Below are 20215 nucleotides of genomic sequence, written 5' to 3' on the forward strand. Positions count from 1 at the left end.
AAATCATTGATCAATTTTGGAATTCGGCTCTTCCTTTCACAGCACTAAACAAAGGGAATGGACTATGAAACCAATTGACAACTTTGTTATACTGTTTGGTGCTTTCTTGTATTGCACTGAAGAAATGGCGTATAAAACTTTGCAGCGAAGCAGTCAATCTATTTCTCATTTCACCTGAGTCTTCAGTCTTACATATATACCACCTCTTCTCTGTGCATGCAAAGTATGTGTTTGTTTGAAGCACTTCATTTTTGTGCAACGTAGGAACTATTTAATTTCTCCTTAAAAGCCCTGCCTACGTGCAAGATGTACGAACTATCATTGCAGTTGCAAGAAGGCTGGTCTGAAGAATCATGCCATTTGCAAACGCAAAATGGCTTTTTCTGATGTATTAAATGGAAGGTATTCGAAAGGGGTGTTTGGGTGTACCTTCCAAATACCGAATTGTAGTGGTACGTCGAAATGTTTTTCCACCATAATTTGGCCCAAAACAATAATACTTCATCACCATCTCAGTGATTGTGGTAACCAATCCTCAAATGATAAGGTGTCCCGTAAAAACCTCTTCCCCTTTAAGAATGTTTCAAAACAATCATTGTATGTAGAGGCATTGGTCCTATGTACCACTGCCTATTCAAATAAAATAACAATGAAACAAATATCTGTTTTTTAAATGATCCAGTTTTCCTTTAATAAATAATATTAAGGACTACTTCTCCTGTTCCAGTTTCAAGGTTGTACTTTCCGGAACAACTTAGTATGATCCTCTCACTCTTTCATGATGTACTGATATTTTGTCATTCTGATTGTTCTGTAAAGCTGGGGGTATAGCTCAGTGGTAGAGCATTTGACTGCAGATCAAGAGGTCCCTGGTTCAAATCCTAGTGTCCCCTCATCCTATTTTGATTCTGTTGTTTGTAATTGGGACTTTCCATCAATTCCATTTGGATCATCTTTGACAGAGTCAGTGTTCCCTTGGATATTGCACTTTAATGGCATTGCAGTGTTTGTTTCTCAAAACCTGTGAGTAAGTGCAGTTTTTAACACTCGGCTTGGTATTCCCTTTGGGAAATTTCTGAAAAATCATTGATCAATTTTGGAATTCGGCTCTTCCTTTCACAGCACTAAACAAAGGGAATGGACTATGAAACCAATTGACAACTTTGTTATACTGTTTGGTGCTTTCTTGTATTGCACTGAAGAAATGGCGTATAAAACTTGGCAGCGAAGCAGTCAATCTATTTCTCATTTCACCTGTGTCTTCAGTCTTACATATATTCCACCTCTTCTCTGTGCATGCAAAGTATGTGTTTGTTTGAAGCACTTCATTTTTGTGAAACGTAGGAACTATTTAATTTCTCCTTAAAAGCTCTGCCTACGTGCAAGATGTACGAAATATCATTGCAGTTGCAAGAAGGCTGGTCTGAAGAATCAGGCCATTTGCAAACGCAAAATGGCTTTTTCTGATGTATTAAATGGAAGGTATTCGAAAGGGGTGTTTGGGTGTACCTTCCAAATACCGAATTGTAGTGGTACGTAGAAATGTTTTTCCACCATAATTTGGCCCAAAACAATCATACTTCATCACCATCTCAGTGATTGTGGTAACCAATCCTCAAATGATAAGGTGTCCCGTAAAAACCTCTTCCCCTTTAAGAATGTTTCAAAACAATCATTGTATGTAGAGGCATTGGTCCTATGTACCACTGCCTATTCAAATAAAATAACAATGAACCAAATATCTGTTTTTTAAATTATCCAGTTTTCCTTAAATAAATAATATTAAGGACTACTTCTCCTGTTCCACAGTTTCAAGGTTGTACTTTCTGGCACAACTTAGTATGATCCTCACACTCTTTCATGATGTACTGATATTTTGTCATTCTGATATTACTGAAAAGCTGGGGATATAGCTCAGTGGTAGAGCATTTGACTGCAGATCAAGAGGTCTCTGGTTCAAATCCAGGTGTCCCCTCACCCTATTTTGCTTCTGTTGTTTGTAATTGGGACTTTTCATCAATTCCATTTGGATCATCTTTGACAGAGTCAGTGTTCCCTTGGATATTGCACTTTAATAGCATTTCAGTGTTTCCTGCTCAAAGCCTGTGAATAAATGCAGTTTTTAACACTCGGCTTGGTATTCCCTTTGGGAAATTTCTGAAACATCATTGATCAATTTTGGAATTCGGCTCTTCCTTTCACAGCACTAAACAAAGGGAATGGACTATGAAAAAAATTGACAACTTTGGTATACTGTTTGGTGCTTTCTTGTATTGCACTGAAGAAATGGCGTATAAAACTTGGCAGCGAAGCAGTCAATCTATTTCTCATTTCACCTGAGTCTTCAGTCTTACATATATACCACCTCTTCTCTGTGCATGCAAAGTATGTGTTTGTTTGAAGCACTTCATTTTTGTGCAACGTAGGAACTATTTAATTTCTCCTTAAAAGCCCTGCCTACGTGCAAGATGTACGAACTAACATTGCAGTTGCAAGAAGGCTGGTCTGAAGAATCATGCCATTTGCAAACGCAAAATGGCTTTTTCTGATGTATTAAATTGAAGGTATTCGAAAGGGGTGTTTGGGTGTACCTTCCAAATACCGAATTGTAGTGGTACGTCGAAATGTTTTTCCACCATAATTTGGCCCAAAACAATCATACTTCATCACCATCTCAGTGATTGTGGTAACTAATCCTCAAATGATAAGGTGTCCCGTAAAAACCTCTTCCCCTTTAAGAATGTTTCAAACCAATCCTTGTATGTAGAGGCATTGGTCCTATGTACCACTGCCTATTCAAATAAAATAACAATGAAACAAATATCTGTTTTTTAAATGATCCAGTTTTCCTTTAATAAATAATATTAAGGACTACTTCTCCTGTTCCACAGTTTCAAGGTTGTACTTTCTGGCACAACTTAGTATGATCCTCACACTCTTTCATGATGTACTGATATTTTGTCATTCTGATTTTACTGAAAATCTGGGGATATAGTTCAGTGGTAGAGCATTTGACTGCAGATCAAGGAGTCCCTGGTTCAAATCGGGGTGTCCCTTCACCCTATTTTGATTCTGTTGTTTGTAATTGAGACTTTTCATCAATTCTATTTGGATCATCTTTGACCGAGTCAGTGTTCCCTTGGATATTGCACTTTAATAGCATTTCAGTGTTTCCTGCTCAAAGCCTGTGAGTAAATGCAGTTTTTAACACTCGGCTTGTTATTCCCTTTGGGAAATTTCTGAAACATCATTGATCAATTTTGGAATTCGGCTCTTCCTTTCACAGCACTAAACAAAGGGAATGGACTATGAAACCAATTGACAACTTTGTTATACTGTTTGGTGCTTTCTTGTATTGCACTGAAGAAATGGCGTATAAAACTTGGCAGCGAAGCAGTCAATCTATTTCTCATTTCACCTGTGTCTTCAGTCTTACATATATTCCACCTCTTCTCTGTGCATGCAAAGAATGTGTTTGTTTGAAGCACTTCATTTTTGTGAAACGTAGGAACTATTTAATTTCTCCCTAAAAGCTCTGCCTACGTGCAAGATGTACGAACTATCATTGCAGTTGCAAGAAGGCTGGTCTGAAGAATCAGGCCATTTGCAAACGCAAAATGGCTTTTTCTGATGTATTAAATGGAAGGTATTCGAAAGGGCTGTTTGGGTGTACCTTCCAAATACCGAATTGTAGTGGTACGTAGAAATGTTTTTCCACCATAATTTGGCCCAAAACAATCATACTTCATCACCATCTCAGTGATTGTGGTAACCAATCCTCAAATGATAAGGTGTCCCGTAAAAACCTCTTCCCCTTTAAGAATGTTTCAAAACAATCATTGTATGTAGAGGCATTGGTCCTATGTACCACTGCCTATTCAAATAAAATAACAATGAACCAAATATCTGTTTTTAAATGATCCAGTTTTCCTTAAATAAATAATATTAAGGACTACTTCTCCTGTTCCACAGTTTCAAGGTTGTACTTTCTGGCACAACTTAGTATGATCCTCACACTCATGATGTACTGATATTTTGTCATTCTGATTTTTCTGAAAAGCTGGGGATATAGCTCAGTGGTAGAGCATTTGACTGCAGATCAAGAGGTCCCTGGTTCAAATCCGGGTGTCCTCTCACCCTATTTTGATTCTGTTGTTTGTAATTTGGACTTTTCATCAATTCTATTTGGATCATCTTTGACAGAGTCAGTGTTCCCTTGGATATTGCACTTTAATAGCATTTCAGTGTTTCCTGCTCAAAACCTGTGAGTGAATGCAGTTTTTAACAGTCGGCTTGTTATTCCCTTTGGGAAATTTCTGAAACATCATTGATCAATTTTGGAATTGGGCTCTTCCTTTCACAACACTAAACAAAGGGAATGGACTATGAAACCAATTGACAACTTTGTTATACTGTTTGGTGCTTTCTTGTATTGCACTGAAGAAATGGCGTATAAAACTTGGCAGCGAAGCAGTCAATCTATTTCTCATTTCACCTGTGTCTTCAGTCTTACATATATTCCACCTCTTCTCTGTGCATGCAAAGTATGTGTTTGTTTGAAGCACTTCATTTTTGTGCAACGTAGGAACTATTTAATTTCTCCTTAAAAGTTCTGCCTACGTGCAAGATGTACGAACTATCATTGCAGTTGCAAGAAGGCTGGTCTGAAGAATCAGGCCATTTGCAAACGCAAAATGGCTTTTTCTGATGTATTAAATGGAAGGTATTCGAAAGGGGTGTTTGGGTGTACCTTCCAAATACCGAATTGTAGTGGTACGTAGAAATGTTTTTCCACCATAATTTGGCCCAAAACAATCATACTGCATCACCATCTCAGTGATTGTGGTAACCAATCTTCAAATGATAAGGTGTCCCGTAAAAACCTCTTCCCCTTTAAGAATGTTTCAAAACAATCATTGTATGTAGAGGCATTGGTCCTATGTACCACTGCCTATTCAAATAAAAGAACAATGAAACAAATATCTGTTTTTTAAATGATCCAGTTTTCCTTTAATAAATAATATTAAGGACTACTTCTCCTGTTCCACAGTTTCAAGGTTGTACTTTCCGGAACAACTTAGTATGATCCTCTCACTGTTTCATGATGTACTGATATTTTGTCATTCTGATTTTACTGTAAAGCTGGGGATATAGCTCAGTGGTAGAGCATTTGACTGCAGATCAAGAGGTCCCTGGTTCAAATCCTGGTGTCCCCTCACCCTATTTTGATTCTGTTGTTTGTAATTGGGACTTTTCATCAATTCCATTTGGATCATCTTTGAAAGAGTCAGTGTTCCCCTGGATATTGCACTTTAATAGCATTTCCGTGATTCCTGCTCAAAACCTGTGAGTAAATGCAGTTTTTAACACTCGGCTTGGTATTCCCTTTGGGAAATTTCTGGAACATCATTGATCAATTTTGGAATTCGGCTCTTCCTTTCACAGCACTAAACAAAGGGAATGGACTATGAAACCAATTGACAACTTTGTTATACTGTTTGGTGCTTTCTTGTATTGCACTGAAGAAATGGCGTATACAACTTGGCAGCGAAGCAGTCAATCTATTTCTCATTTCACCTGTGTCTTCAGTCTTACATATATTCCACCTCTTCTCTGTGCATGCAAAGTATGTGTTTGTTTGAAGCACTTCATTTTTGTGCAACGTAGGAACTATTTAATTTCTCCTTAAAAGCTCTGCCTACGTGCAAGATGTACGAACTATCATTGCAGTTGCAAGAAGGCTGGTCTGAAGAATCAGGCCATTTGCAAACGCAAAATGGCTTTTTCTGATGTATTAAATGGAAGGTATTCGAAAGGGGTGTTTGGGTGTACCTTCCAAATACCGAATTGTAGTGGTACGTCGAAATGTTTTTCCACCATAATTTGGCCCAAAACAATAATACTTCATCACCATCTCAGTGATTGTGGTAACCAATCCTCAAATGATAAGGTGTCCCGTAAAAACCTCTTCCCCTTTAAGAATGTTTCAAAACAATCATTGTATGTAGAGGCATTGGTCCTATGTACCACTGCCTATTCAAATAAAATAACAATGAAACAAATATCTGTTTTTTAAATGATCCAGTTTTCCTTTAATAAATAATATTAAGGACTACTTCTCCTGTTCCAGTTTCAAGGTTGTACTTTCCGGAACAACTTAGTATGATCCTCTCACTCTTTCATGATGTACTGATATTTTGTCATTCTGATTGTTCCGTAAAGCTGGGGGTATAGCTCAGTGGTAGAGCATTTGACTGCAGATCAAGAGGTCCCTGGTTCAAATCCTAGTGTCCCCTCACCCTATTTTGATTCTGTTGTTTGTAATTGGGACTTTCCATCGATTCCATTTGGATCATCTTTGACAGAGTCAGTGTTCCCTTGGATATTGCACTTTAATGGCATTACAGTGTTTGCTTCTCAAAACCTGTGAGTAAATGCAGTTTTTAACACTCGGCTTGGTATTCCCTTTGGGAAATTTCTCAAACATCATTGATCAATTTTGGAATTCGGCTCTTCCTTTCACAGCACTAAACAAAGGGAATGGACTATGAAACCAATTGACAACTTTGTTATACTGTTTGGTGCTTTCTAGTATTGCACTGAAGAAATGGCGTATAAAACTTGGCAGCGAAGCAGTCAATCTATTTCTCATTTCACCTGTGTCTACAGTCTTACATATATTCCACCTCTTCTCTGTGCATGCAAAGTATGTGTTTGTTTGAAGCACTTCATTTTTGTGCAACGTAGGAACTATTTAATTTCTCCTTAAAAGTTCTGCCTACGTGCAGGATGTACGAACTATCATTGCAGTTGCAAGAAGGCTGGTCTGAAGAATCAGGCCATTTGCAAACGCAAAATGGCTTTTTCTGATGTATTAAATGGAAGGTATTCGAAAGGGGTGTTTGGGTGTACCTTCCAAATACCGAATTGTAGTGGTACGTAGAAATGTTTTTCCACCATTATTTGGCCCAAAACAATCATACTTCATCACCATCTCAGTGATTGTGGTAACCAATCCTCAAATGATAAGGTGTCCCGTGAAAAAACCTCTTCCCCTTTAAGAATGTTTCAAAACAATCATTGTATGTAGAGGCATTGGTCCTATGTACCACTGCCTATTCAAATAAACTAACAAGGAAACAAATGAATCTGTTTTTTAAATGATCCAGTTTTCCTTTAATAAATAATATTAACCCCTTCGACGCTCATGACGAGCTGGGCTCGTCATGAGGTAGCCTCCTCGCACGCTCATGACGAGCCCAGCTCGTCACGTAACATGCGAATCCGCAAAATCCAGCGTACGGGCGGAAATCATGCCGCACGCATGCGGTTAAGGACTACTTCTCCTGTTCCACAGTTTCAAGGTTGTACTTTCTGGTACAACTTAGTATGATCCTCACACTCTTTCATGATGTACTGATATTTTGTCATTCTGACTTTATTGAAAAGCTGGGGATATAGCTCAGTGGTAGAGCATTTGACTGCAGATCAAGAGGTCTCTGGTTCAAATCCGGGTGTCCCCTCACCCTATTTTGCTTCTGTTGTTTGTAATTGGGACTTTTCATCAATTCCATTTGGATCATCTTTGACAGAGTCAGTGTTCCCTTGGATATTGCACTTTAATAGCATTTCAGTGTTTCCTGCTCAAAGCCTGTGAGTAAATGCAGTTTTTAACACTCGGCTTGGTATTCCCTTTGGGAAATTTCTGAAACATCATTGATCAATTTTGGAATTCGGCTCTTCCTTTCACAGCACTAAACAAAGGGAATGGACTATGAAACCAATTGACAACTTTGGTATACTGTTTGGTGCTTTCTTGTATTGCACTGAAGACATGGCGTATAAAACTTGGCAGCGAAGCAGTCAATCTATTTCTCATTTCACCTGAGTCTTCAGTCTTACATATATACCACCTCTTCTCTGTGCATGCAAAGTATGTGTTTGTTTGAAGCACTTCATTTTTGTGCAACGTAGGAACTATTTAATTTCTCCTTAAAAGCCCTGCCTACGTGCAAGATGTACGAACTATCATTGCAGTTGCAAGAAGGCTGGTCTGAAGAATCATGCCATTTGCAAACGCAAAATGGCTTTTTCTGATGTATTAAATGGAAGGTATTCGAAAGGGGTGTTTGGGTGTACCTTCCAAATACCGAATTGTAGTGGTACGTCGAAATGTTTTTCCACCATAATTTGGCCCAAAACAATCATACTTCATCACCATCTCAGTGATTGTGGTAACAAATCCTCAAATGATAAGGTGTCCCGTGAAAAAACCTCTTCCCCTTTAAGAATGTTTCAAAACAATCATTGTATGTAGAGGCATTGGTCCTATGTACCACTGCCTATTCAAATAAACTAACAAGGAAACAAATGAATCTGTTTTTTAAATGATCCAGTTTTCCTTTAATAAATAATATTAAGGACTACTTCTCCTGTTCCACAGTTTCAAGGTTGTACTTTCTGGCACAACTTAGTATGATCCTCACACTCTTTCATGATGTACTGATATTTTGTCATTCTGACTTTATTGAAAAGCTGGGGATATAGCTCAGTGGTAGAGCATTTGACTGCAGATCAAGAGGTCTCTGGTTCAAATCCGGGTGTCCCCTCACCCTATTTTGCTTCTGTTGTTTGTAATTGGGACTTTTCATCAATTCTATTTGGATCATCTTTGACAGAGTCAGTGTTCCCTTGGATATTGCACTTTAATAGCATTTCAGTGTTTCCTGCTCAAAGCCTGTGAGTAAATGCAGTTTTTAACACTTGGCTTTTTATTCCCTTTGGGAAAATTCGGAAACATCATTGATCAATTTTGGAATTCGGCTCTTCCTTTCACAGCACTAAACAAAGGGAATGGACTATGAAACCAATTGGCAACTTTGGTATACTGTTTGGTGCTTTCTTGTATTGCACTGAAGAAATGGCGTATAAAACTTGCCAGCGAAGCAGTCAATCTATTTCTCATTTCACCTGAGTCTTCAGTCTTACATATATACCACCTCTTCTCTGTGCATGCAAAGTATGTGTTTGTTTGAAGCACTTCATTTTTGTGCAACGTAGGAACTATTTAATTTCTCCTTAAAAGCCCTGCCTATGTGCAAGATGTACGAACTATCATTGCAGTTGCAAGAAGGCTGGTCTGAAGAATCAGGCCAATTGCAAACGCAAAATGGCTTTTTCTGATGTATTAAATTTAAGGTATTCGAAAGGGGTGTTTGGGTGTACCTTCCAAATACCGAATTGTAGTGGTACGTCGAAATGTTTTTCCACCATGATTTGGCCCAAAACAATCATACTTCATCACCATCTCAGTGATTGTGGTAACCAATCCTCAAATGATAAGGTGTCCCGTAAAAACCACTTCCCCTTTAAGAATGTTTCAAAACAATCATTGTATGTAGAGGCATTGGTCCTATGTACCACTGCCTATTCAAATAAAAAAACAATGCAACAAATATCTGTTTTTTAAATGATCCAGTTTTCCTTTAATAAATAATATTAAGGACTACTTCTCCTGTTCCACAGTTTCAAGGTTGTACTTTCCGGAACAACTTAGTATGATCCTCTCACTCTTTCATGATGTACTGATATTTTGCCATTCTGATTGTTTCGTAAAGCTGGGGATATAGCTCAGTGGTAGAGCATTTGACTGCAGATCAAGAGGTCCCTGGTTCAAATCCTGGTGTCCCCTCACCCTATTTTGATTCTGTTGTTTGTAATTGGGACTTTCCATCAATTCGATTTGGATCATCTTTGACAGAGTCAGTGTTCCCTTGGATATTGCACTTTAATGGCATTGCAGTGTTTGCTTCTCAAAACCTGTGAGTAAGTGCAGTTTTTAACACTCGGCTTGGTATTCCCTTTGGGAAATTTCTGAAACATCATTGATCAATTTTGGAATTCGGCTCTTCCTTTCACAGCACTAAACAAAGGGAATGGACTATGAAACCAATTGACAACTTTGTTATACTGTTTGGTGCTTTCTTGTATTGCACTGAAGAAATGGCGTATAAAACTTGGCAGCAAAGCAGTCAATCTATTTCTCATTTCACCTGTGTCTTCAGTCTTACATATATTCCACCTCTTCTCTGTGCATGCAAAGTATGTGTTTGTTTGAAGCACTTCATTTTTGTGCAACGTAGGAGCTATTTAATTTCTCCTTAAAAGCTCTGCATACGTGCAAGATGTACGAACTATCATTGTAGTTGCAGGAAGGCTGGTCTGAAGAATCAGGCCATTTGCAAACGCAAAATGGCTTTTTCTGATGTATTAAATGGAAGGTATTCGAAAGAGGTGTTTGGGTGTACCTTCCAAATACCGAATTGTAGTGGTACGTAGAAATGTTTTTCCACCATAATTTGGCCCAACACAATCATACTTCATCACCATCTCAGTGATTGTGGTAACCAATCCTCAAATGATAAGGTGTCCCGTAAAAACCTCTTCCCCTTTAAGAATGTTTCAATACAATCATTGTATGTAGTGGCATTGGTCCTATGTACCACTGCCTATTCAAATAAAATAACAATGAAACAAATAAATATGTTTTTTTAAATGATCCAGTTTTCCTTTAATAAATAATATTAAGGACTACTTCTCCTGTTCCACAGTTTCAAGGTTGTACTTTCTGGCACAACTTAGTATGATCCTCACACTCTTTCATGATCTACTGATAGTTTGTCATTCTGATTTTACTGAAAAGCTGGGGATATAGCTCAGTGGTAGAGCATTTGACTGCAGATCAAGAGGTCCCTGGTTCAAATCGGGGTGTCCCCTCACCCTATTTTGATTCTGTTGTTTGTAATTGGGACTTTTCATCAATTCTATTTGGATCATCTTTGACAGAGTCAGTGTTCCCTTGGATATTGCACTTTAATAGCATTTCAGTGTTTCCTGCTCAAAGCCTGTGAGTAAATGCAGTTTTTAACACTTGGCTTGTTATTCCCATTGGGAAAATTCGGAAACATCATTGATCAATTTTGGAATTCGGCTCTTCCTTTCACAGCACTAAACAAAGGGAATGGACTATGAAACCAATTGACAACTTTGGTATACTGTTTGGTGCTTTCTTGTATTGCACTGAAGAAATGGCGTATAAAACTTGGCAGCGAAGCAGTCAATCTATTTCTCATTTCACCTGAGTCTTCAGTCTTACATATATACCACCTCTTCTCTGTGCATGCAAAGTATGTGTTTGTTTGAAGCACTTCATTTTTGTGCAACGTAGGAACTATTTAATTTCTCCTTAAAAGCCCTGCCTACGTGCAAGATGTACGAACTATCATTGCAGTTGCAAGAAGGCTGGTCTGAAGAATCATGCCATTTGCAAACGCAAAATGGCTTTTTCTGATGTATTAAATGGAAGGTATTCGAAAGGGTTGTTTGGGTGTACCTTCCAAATACCGAATTGTAGTGGTACGTCGAAATGTTTTTCCACCATAATTTGGCCCAAAACAATCATACTTCATCACCATCTCAGTGATTGTGGTAACCAATCCTCAAATGATAAGGTGTCCCGTAAAAACCTCTTCCCCTTTAAGAATGTTTCAAAACAATCATTGTATGTAGAGGCATTGGTCTATGTACCACTGACTATTCAAATAAAATAACAATGAAACAAATATCTGTTTTTTAAATGATCCAGTTTTCCTTTAATAAATAATATTAAGGACTACTTCTCCTGTTCCACAGTTTCAAGGTTGTACTTTCCGGAACAACTTAGTATGATCCGCTCACTCTTTCATGATGTACTGATATTTTGTCATTCTGATTGTTCCGTAAAGCTGGGGATATAGCCCAGTGGTAGAGCATTTGACTGCAGATCAAGAGGTCCCTGGTTCAAATCCTGGTGTCCCCTCACCCTATTTTGATTCTGTTGTTTGTAATTGGGACTTTCCATCAATTCCATTTGGATCATCTTTGACAGAGTCAGTGTTCCCTTGGATATTGCACTTTAATGGCATTGCAGTGTTTGCTTCTCAAAACCTGTGAGTAAGTGCAGTTTTTAACACTCGGCTTGGTATTCCCTTTGGGAAAATTCGGAAACATCATTGATCAATTTTGGAATTCGGCTCTTCCTTTCACAGCACTAAACAAAGGGAATGGACTATGAAACCAATTGACAACTTTGGTATACTGTTTGGTGCTTTCTTGTATTGCACTGAAGAAATGGCGTATAAAACTTGGCAGCGAAGCAGTCAATCTATTTCTCATTTCACCTGAGTCTTCAGTCTTACATATATACCACCTCTTCTCTGTGCATGCAAAGTATGTGTTTGTTTGAAGCACTTCATTTTTGTGCAACGTAGGAACTATTTAATTTCTCCTTAAAAGCTCTGCATACGTGCAACATGTACGAACTATCATTTTAGTTGCAAGAAGGCTGGTCTGAAGAATCAGGCCATTTGCAAACGCAAAATGGCTTTTTCTGATGTATTAAATGGAAGGTATTCAAAAGGGGTGTTTGGGTGTACCTTCCAAATACCGAATTGTAGTGGTACGTAGAAATGTTTTTCCACCATAATTTGGCCCAAAACAATCATACTTCATCACCATCTCAGTGATTGTGGTAATCAATCCTCAAATGATAAGGTGTCCCGTAAAAACCTCTTCCCCTTTAAAAATGTTTCAAAACAATCATTGTATGTAGAGGCATTGGTCCTATGTACCACTGCCTATTCAAATAAAATAACAATGAAACAAATAAATCGTTTTTTTTTTAAATGATCCAGTTTTCCTTTAATAAATAATATTAAGGACTACTTCTCCTGTTCCACAGTTTCAAGGTTGTACTTTCTGGCACAACTTAGTATGATCCTCACACTTTTTCATGATCTACTGATATTTTGTCATTCTGATTTTACTGAAAAGCTGGGGATATAGCTCAGTGGTAGAGCATTTGACTGCAGATCAAGAGGTCCCTGGTTCAAATCGGGGAGTCCCCTCACCCTATTTTGATTCTGTTGTTTGTAATTGGGACTTTTCATCAATTCTATTTGGATCATCTTTGACAGAGTCAGTGTTCCCTTGGATATTGCACTTTAATAGCATTTCAGTGTTTCCTGCTCAAAGCCTGTGAGTAAATGCAGTTTTTAACACTTGGCTTGTTATTCCCTTTGGGAAAATTCGGAAACATCATTGATCAATTTTGGAATTCGGCTCTTCCTTTCAAAGCACTAAACAAAGGGAATGGACTATGAAACCAATTGACAACTTTGTTATACTGTTTGGTGCTTTCTTGTATTGCACTGAAGAAATGGCGTATAAAACTTGGCAGCGAAGCAGTCAATCTATTTCTCATTTCACCTGTGTCTTCAGTCTTACATATATTCCACCTCTTCTCTGTGCATGCAAAGTATGTGTTTGTTTGAAGCACTTCATTTTTGTGCAACGTAGGAACGATTTAATTTCTCCTCAAAAGCTCTGCCTACGTGCAAGATGTACGAACTATCATTGCAGTTGCAAGAAGGCTGGTCTGAAGAATCAGGCCATTTGCAAACGCAAAATGGATTTTTCTGATGTATTAAATGGAAGGTATTCGAAAGGGGTGTTTGGGTGTACCTTCCAAATACCGAATTGTAGTGGTACGTAGAAATGTTTTTCCACCATTATTTGGCCCAAAACAATCATACTTCATCACCATCTCAGTGATTGTGGTAACCAATCCTCAAATGATAAGGTGTCCCGTAAAAACGTCTTCCCCTTTAAGAATGTTTCAAAACAATCATTGTATGTAGAGGCATTGGTCCTATGTACCACTGCCTATTCAAATAAACTAACAATGAAACAAATAAATCTGTTTTTTAAATGATCCAGTTTACCTTTAATAAATAATATTAAGGACTACTTCTCCTGTTCCACAGTTTCAAGGTTGTACTTTCTGGCACAACTTAGTATGATCCTCACACTCTTTCATGATGTACTGATATTTTGTCATTCTGATTTTACTGAAAAGCTGGGGATATAGCTCAGTGGTAGAGCATTTCACTGCAGATCAAGAGGTCCCTGGTTCAAATCAGGGTGTCCGCTCACCCTATTTTGATTCTGTTGTTTGTAATTGGGACTTTTCATCAATTCCATTTGGATCATCTTTGACAGAGTCAGTGTTCCCTTGGATATTGCACTTTAATGGCATTACAGTGTTTGCTTCTCAAAACCTGTGAGTAAATGCAGTTTTTAACACTCGGCTTGGTATTCCCTTTGGGAAATTTCTGAAACATCATTGATCAATTTTGGAATTCGGCTCTTCCTTTCACAGCACTAAACAAAGGGAATGGACTATGAAACCAATTGACAACTTTTTTATACTGTTTGGTGCTTTCTTGTATTGCACTGAAGAAATGGCGTATAAAACTTGGCAGCGAAGCAGTCAATCTATTTCTCATTTCACCTGTGTCTTCATTCTTACATATATTCCACCTCTTCTCTGTGCATGCAAAGTATGTGTTTGTTTGAAGCACTTAATTTTTGTGTAACGTAGGAACTATTTAATTTCTCCTTAAAAGCTCTGCCTACGTGCAAGATGTACGAACTATCATTGTAGTTGCAAGAAGGCTGGTCTGAAGAATCAGGCCATTTGCAAACGCAAAATGGCTTTTTCTGATGTATTAAATGGAATGTATTCGAAAGGGGTGTTTGGGTGTACCTTCCAAATACCGAATTGTAGTGGTACGTAGAAATGTTTTTCCACCATAATTTGGCCCAAAGCAATCATACTTCATCACCATCTCAGTGATTGTGGTAACCAATCCTCAAATGATAAGGTGTCCCGTAAAAACTTCTTCCCCTTTAAGAATGTTTCAAAACAATCATTGTATGTAGAGGCATTGGTCCTATGTACCACTGCCTATTCAAATAAAATAACAATGAAACAAATAAATCTGTTTTTTAAATGATCCAGTTTTCCTTTAATAAATAATATTAAGGACTACTTCTCCTGTTCCACAGTTTCAAGGTTGTACTTTCTGGCACAACTTAGTATGATCCTCACACTCTTTCACGATGTACTGATATTTTGTCATTCTGATTTTACTGAAAAGCTGGGGATATAGCTCAGTGGTAGAGCATTTGACTGCAGATCAAGAGGCCCCTGGTTCAAATCCGGGTGTCCTCTCACCCTATTTTGATTCTGTTGTTTGTAATTGGGACTTTTCATCAATTCTATTTGGATCATCTTTGACAGAGTCAGTGTTCCCTTGGATATTGCACTTTAATAGCATTTCAGTGTTTCCTGCTCAAAACCTGTGAGTGAATGCAGTTTTTAACAGTCGGCTTGTTATTCCCTTTGGGAAATTTCTGAAACATCATTGATCAATTTTGGAATTGGGCTCTTCCTTTCACAGCACTAAACAAAGGGAATGGACTATGAAACCAATTGACAACTTTGTTATACTGTTTGGTGCTTTCTTGTATTGCACTGAAGAAATGGTGTATAAAACTTGGCAGCAAAGCAGTCAATCTATTTCTCATTTCACCTGTGTCTTCAGTCTTACATATATTCCACCTCTTCTCTGTGCATGCAAAGTATGTGTTTGTTTGAAGCACTTCATTTTTGTGCAACGTAGGAACTATTTAATTTCTCCTTAAAAGCTCTGCCTACGTGCAAGATGTACGAACTATCATTGCAGTTGCAAGAAGGCTGGTCTGAAGAATCAGGCCATTTGCAAACGCAAAATGGCTTTTTCTGATGTATTAAATGGATGGTATTCGAAAGGGGTGTTTGGGTGTACCTTCCAAATACCGAATTGTAGTGGTACATAGAAATGTTTTTCCACCATAATTTGGCCCAAAACAATCATACTTCATCACCATCTCAGTGATTGTGGTAACCAATCCTAAAATGATAAGGTGTCCCGTAAAAACCTCTTCCCCTTTAAGAATGTTTCAAAACAATCATTGTATGTAGAGGCATTGGTCCTATGTACCACTGCCTATTCAAATAAACTAACAATGAAACAAATAAATCTGTTTTTTAAATGATCCAGTTTTTCTTTAATAAATAATATTAAGGACTACTTCTCCTGTTCCACAGTTTCAAGGTTGTACTTTCTGGCACAACTTAGTATGATCCTCACACTCTTTCATGGTGTACTGATATTTTGTCATTCTGAGTTTGACTGAAAAGCCGGGGATATAGCTCAGTGGTAGAGCATTTGACTGCAGATCAAGAGGTCCCTGGTTCAAATCCGGGCGTCCCCTCACCCTATTTTGATTCTGTTGTTTGTAATTGGGACTTTTCATCAATTCCATTTGGATCATCTTTGACAGAGTCAGTGTTCCCTTGGATATTGCACTTTAATAGCATTTCAGTGATTCCTGCTCAAAACCTGTGAGTAAATGCAGTTTTTAACACTCGGCTTGGTATTCCCTTTGGGAAATTTCTGAAACATCATTGATCAATTTTGGAATTCGGCTCTTCCTTTCACATCACTAAACAAAGGGAATGGACTATGAAACCAATTGACAACTTTGTTATACTGTTTGGTGCTTTCTTGTATTGCACTGAAGAAATGGCGTATAAAACTTGGCAGCGAAGCAGTCAATCTATTTCTCATTTCACCTGTGTCTTCAGTCTTACATATATTCCACCTCTTCTCTGTGCATGCAAAGTATGTGTTTGTTTGAAGCACTTCATTTTTGTGCAACGTAGGAACTATTTAATTTCTCCTTAAAAGCTCTGCCTACGTGCAAGATGTACGAACTATCATTGCAGTTGCAAGAAGGCTGGTCTGAAGAATCAGGCCATTTGCAAACGCAAAATGGCTTTTTCTGATGTATTAAATGGAAGGTATTCGAAAGGGGTGTTTGGGTGTGCCTTCCAAATACCGAATTGTAGTGGTACGTAGAAATGTTTTTCCACCATAATTTGGCCCAAAACAATCATACTTCATCACCATCTCAGTGATTGTGGTAACCAATCCTCAAATGATAAGGTGTCCCGTAAAAACTTCTTCCCCTTTAAGAATGTTTCAAAACAATCATTGTATGTAGAGGCATTGGTCCTATGTACCACTGCCTATTCAAATAAAATAACAATGAAACAAATAAATCTGTTTTTTGAATGATCCAGTTTTCCTTTAATAAATAATATTAAGGACTAATTCTCCTGTTCCACAGTTTCAAGGTTGTACTTTCTGGCACAACTTAGTATGATCCTCACACTCTTTCATGATGTACCGATATTTTGTCATGCTGCTTTTACTGAAAAGCTGGGGATATAGCTCAGTGGTAGAGCATTTGACTGCAGATCAAGAGGTCCCTGGTTCAAATCCGGTTGTCCGCTCACCCTATTTTGATTCTGTTGTTTGTAATTGGGACTTTCCATCAATTCCATTTGGATCATCTTTGACAGAGTCAGTGTTCCCTTGGATATTGCACTTTAATGGCATTACAGTGATTGCTTCTCAAAACCTGAGAGTAAATGCAGTTTTTAACACTCGGCTTGGTATTCCCTTTGGGAAATTTCTGAAACTTCATTTATCAATTTTGGAATTCGGCTCTTCCTTTCACAGCACTAAACAAAGGGAATGGACTATGAAACCAATTGACAACTTTGTTATACTCTTTGGTGCTTTCTTGTATTGCACTGAAGAAATGGCGTATAAAACTTGGCAGCGAAGCAGTCAATCTATTTCTCATTTCACCTGTGTCTTCAGTCTTATATATATTCCACCTCTTCTCTGTGCATGCAAAGTATGTGTTTGTTTGAAGCACTTAATTTTTGTGCAACGTAGGAACTATTTAATTTCTCCTTAAAAGCTCTGCCTACGTGCAAGATGTATGAACTATCATTGCAGTTGCGAGAAGGCTGGTCTGAAGAATCAGGCCATTTGCAAACGCAAAATGGCTTTTTCTGATGTATTAAATGGAAGGTATTCGAAAGGGGTGTTTGGGTGCACCTTCCAAATACCGAATTGTAGTGGTACGTAGAAATGTTTTTCCACCATAATTTGGCCCAAAACAATCATACTTCATCACCATCTCAGTGATTGTGGTAACCAATCCTCAAATGATAAGGTGTCCCGTAAAAACCTCTTCCCCTTTAAGAATGTTTCAAAACAATCATTGTATGTAGAGGCATTGGTCCTATGTACCACTGCCTATTCAAATACAATAACAATGAAACAAATATCTGTTTTTAAATGATCCAGTTTTCCTTTAATAAATAATATTAGGGACTACTTCTCCTGTTCCACAGTTTCAAGGTTGTACTTTCCGGAACAACTTAGTATGATCCTCTCACTCTTTCATCATGTACTGATATTTTGTCATTCTGATTGTTCCGTATAGCTGGGGATATAGCTCAGTGGTAGAGCATTTGACTGCAGATCAAGAGGTCCCTGGTTCAAATCCTGGTGTCCCCTCACCCTAATTTGATACTGTTGTTTGTAATTAGGACTTTCCATCAATTCCATTTGGATCATCTTTGACAGAGTCAGTGTTCCCTTGGATATTGCACTTTAATGGCATTGCAGTGTTTGCTTCTCAAAACCTGTGAGTAAGTGCAGTTTTTAACACTCGGCTTGGTATTCCCTTTGGGAAATTTCAGAAACATCATTGATCAATTTTGGAATTCGGCTCTTCCTTTCACAGGACTAAACAAAGGGAATGGACTATGAAACCAATTGACAACTTTGTTATACTGTTTGGTGCTTTCTTGTATTGCACTGAAGAAATGGCGTATAAAACTTGGCAGCGAAGCAGTCAATCTATTTCTCATTTCACCTGTGTCTTCAGTCTTACATATATTCCACCTCTTCTCTGTGCATGCAAAGTATGTGTTTGTTTGAAGCACTTCATTTTTGTGCAACGTAGGAACTATTTAATTTCTCCTTAAAAGCTCTGCATACGTGCAAGATGTACGAACTATCATTGTAGTTGCAAGAAGGCTGGTCTGAAGAATCAGGCCATTTGCAAACGCAAAATGGCTTTTTCTGATGTATTAAATGGAAGGTATTCGAAAGGGGTGTTTGGGTGTACCTTCCAAATACCGAATTGTAGTGGTACGTAGAAATGTTTTTCCACCATAATTTGGCCCAAAACAATCATACTTCATCACCATCTCAGTGATTGTGGTAACCAATCCTCAAATGATAAGGTGTCCCATAAAAACCTCTTCCCCTTTAAGAATGTTTCAAAACAATCATTGTATGTAGAGGCATTGGTCCTATGTACCACTGCCTATTCAAATAAAATAACAATGAAACAAATAAATCTGTTTTTTTAAATGATCCAGTTTTCCTTTAATAAATAATATTAAGGACTACTTCTCCTGTTCCACAGTTTCAAGGTTGTACTTTCTGGCACAACTTAGTATGATCCTCACACTCTTTCATGATCTACTGATATTTTGTCATTCTGATTTTACTGAAAAGCTGGGGATATAGCTCAGTGGTAGAGCATTTGACTGCAGATCAAGAGGTCCCTGGTTCAAATCCTGGTGTCCCCTCACCCTATTTTGATTCTGCTGTTTGTAATTGGGACTTTCCATCAATTCCATTTGGATCATCTTTGACAGAGTCAGTGTTCCCTTGGATATTGCACTTTAATGGCATTACAGTGTTTGCTTCTCAAAACCTGTGAGTAAATGCAGTTTTTAACACTCGGCTTGTTATTCCCTTTGGGAAATTTCTGAAACATCATTGATCAATTTTGGAATTCGGCTCTTCCTTTCACAGCACTAAACAAAGGGAATGGACTATGAAACCAATTGACAACTTTGTTATACTGTTTGTTGCTTTCTTGTATTGCACTAAAGAAATGGCGTATAAAACTTGGCAGCGAAGCAGTCAATCTATTTCTCATTTCACCTGAGTCTTCAGTCTTACATATATTCCACCTCTTCTCTGTGCATGCAAAGTATGTGTTTGTTTGAAGCACTTCATTTTTGTGCAACGTAGGAACTATTTAATTTCTCCTTAAAAGCTCTGCCTACGTGCAAGATGTACGAACTATCATTGCAGTTGAAAGAAGGCTGGTCTGAAGAATTATGCCATTTGCAAACGCAAAATTGGCTTTTTCTGATGTATTAAATGGAAGGTATTCGAAAGGGGTGTTTGGGTGTACCTTCCAAATACCGAATTGTAGTGGTACGTAGAAATGTTTTTCCACCATAATTTGGCCCAAAACAATCATACTTCATCACCATCTCAGTGATTGTGGTAACCAATCCTCAAATGATTAGGTGTCCCGTAAAAACCTCTTCCCCTTCAAGAAT

The 20215-nt window shown here is 38.0% G+C and overlaps 10 non-coding genes across 10 annotated transcripts; all 10 read left to right on the forward strand.

Moving 5' to 3' along the window:
- The first annotated feature begins 1903 nt into the window (after nt 1-1903).
- Nucleotides 1904-1975, forward strand: TRNAC-GCA (transfer RNA cysteine (anticodon GCA)). The gene has a single exon. It is a non-coding gene; the product is annotated as a tRNA-Cys (tRNA).
- Nucleotides 1976-4062: 2087 nt separating this feature from the next.
- On the forward strand, nt 4063-4134 carry TRNAC-GCA (transfer RNA cysteine (anticodon GCA)). The gene has a single exon. It is a non-coding gene; the product is annotated as a tRNA-Cys (tRNA).
- A 1010-nt stretch (nt 4135-5144) lies between these two features.
- Nucleotides 5145-5216, forward strand: TRNAC-GCA (transfer RNA cysteine (anticodon GCA)). Its single transcript has one exon. It is a non-coding gene; the product is annotated as a tRNA-Cys (tRNA).
- Nucleotides 5217-7451: 2235 nt separating this feature from the next.
- Nucleotides 7452-7523, forward strand: TRNAC-GCA (transfer RNA cysteine (anticodon GCA)). Its single transcript has one exon. It is a non-coding gene; the product is annotated as a tRNA-Cys (tRNA).
- Nucleotides 7524-8537: 1014 nt separating this feature from the next.
- TRNAC-GCA (transfer RNA cysteine (anticodon GCA)) lies at nt 8538-8609 on the forward strand. The gene has a single exon. It is a non-coding gene; the product is annotated as a tRNA-Cys (tRNA).
- A 1010-nt stretch (nt 8610-9619) lies between these two features.
- Nucleotides 9620-9691, forward strand: TRNAC-GCA (transfer RNA cysteine (anticodon GCA)). Its single transcript has one exon. It is a non-coding gene; the product is annotated as a tRNA-Cys (tRNA).
- Nucleotides 9692-15040: 5349 nt separating this feature from the next.
- On the forward strand, nt 15041-15112 carry TRNAC-GCA (transfer RNA cysteine (anticodon GCA)). Its single transcript has one exon. It is a non-coding gene; the product is annotated as a tRNA-Cys (tRNA).
- Nucleotides 15113-16125: 1013 nt separating this feature from the next.
- On the forward strand, nt 16126-16197 carry TRNAC-GCA (transfer RNA cysteine (anticodon GCA)). Its single transcript has one exon. It is a non-coding gene; the product is annotated as a tRNA-Cys (tRNA).
- Nucleotides 16198-18290: 2093 nt separating this feature from the next.
- On the forward strand, nt 18291-18362 carry TRNAC-GCA (transfer RNA cysteine (anticodon GCA)). Its single transcript has one exon. It is a non-coding gene; the product is annotated as a tRNA-Cys (tRNA).
- Nucleotides 18363-19375: 1013 nt separating this feature from the next.
- On the forward strand, nt 19376-19447 carry TRNAC-GCA (transfer RNA cysteine (anticodon GCA)). The gene has a single exon. It is a non-coding gene; the product is annotated as a tRNA-Cys (tRNA).
- The last annotated feature ends 768 nt before the right edge of the window (nt 19448-20215 follow it).

This window comes from Lissotriton helveticus, chromosome 1_2, assembly GCF_964261635.1.
Source record: "Lissotriton helveticus chromosome 1_2, aLisHel1.1, whole genome shotgun sequence".
Lineage (NCBI taxonomy): Eukaryota > Metazoa > Chordata > Amphibia > Caudata > Salamandridae > Lissotriton > Lissotriton helveticus.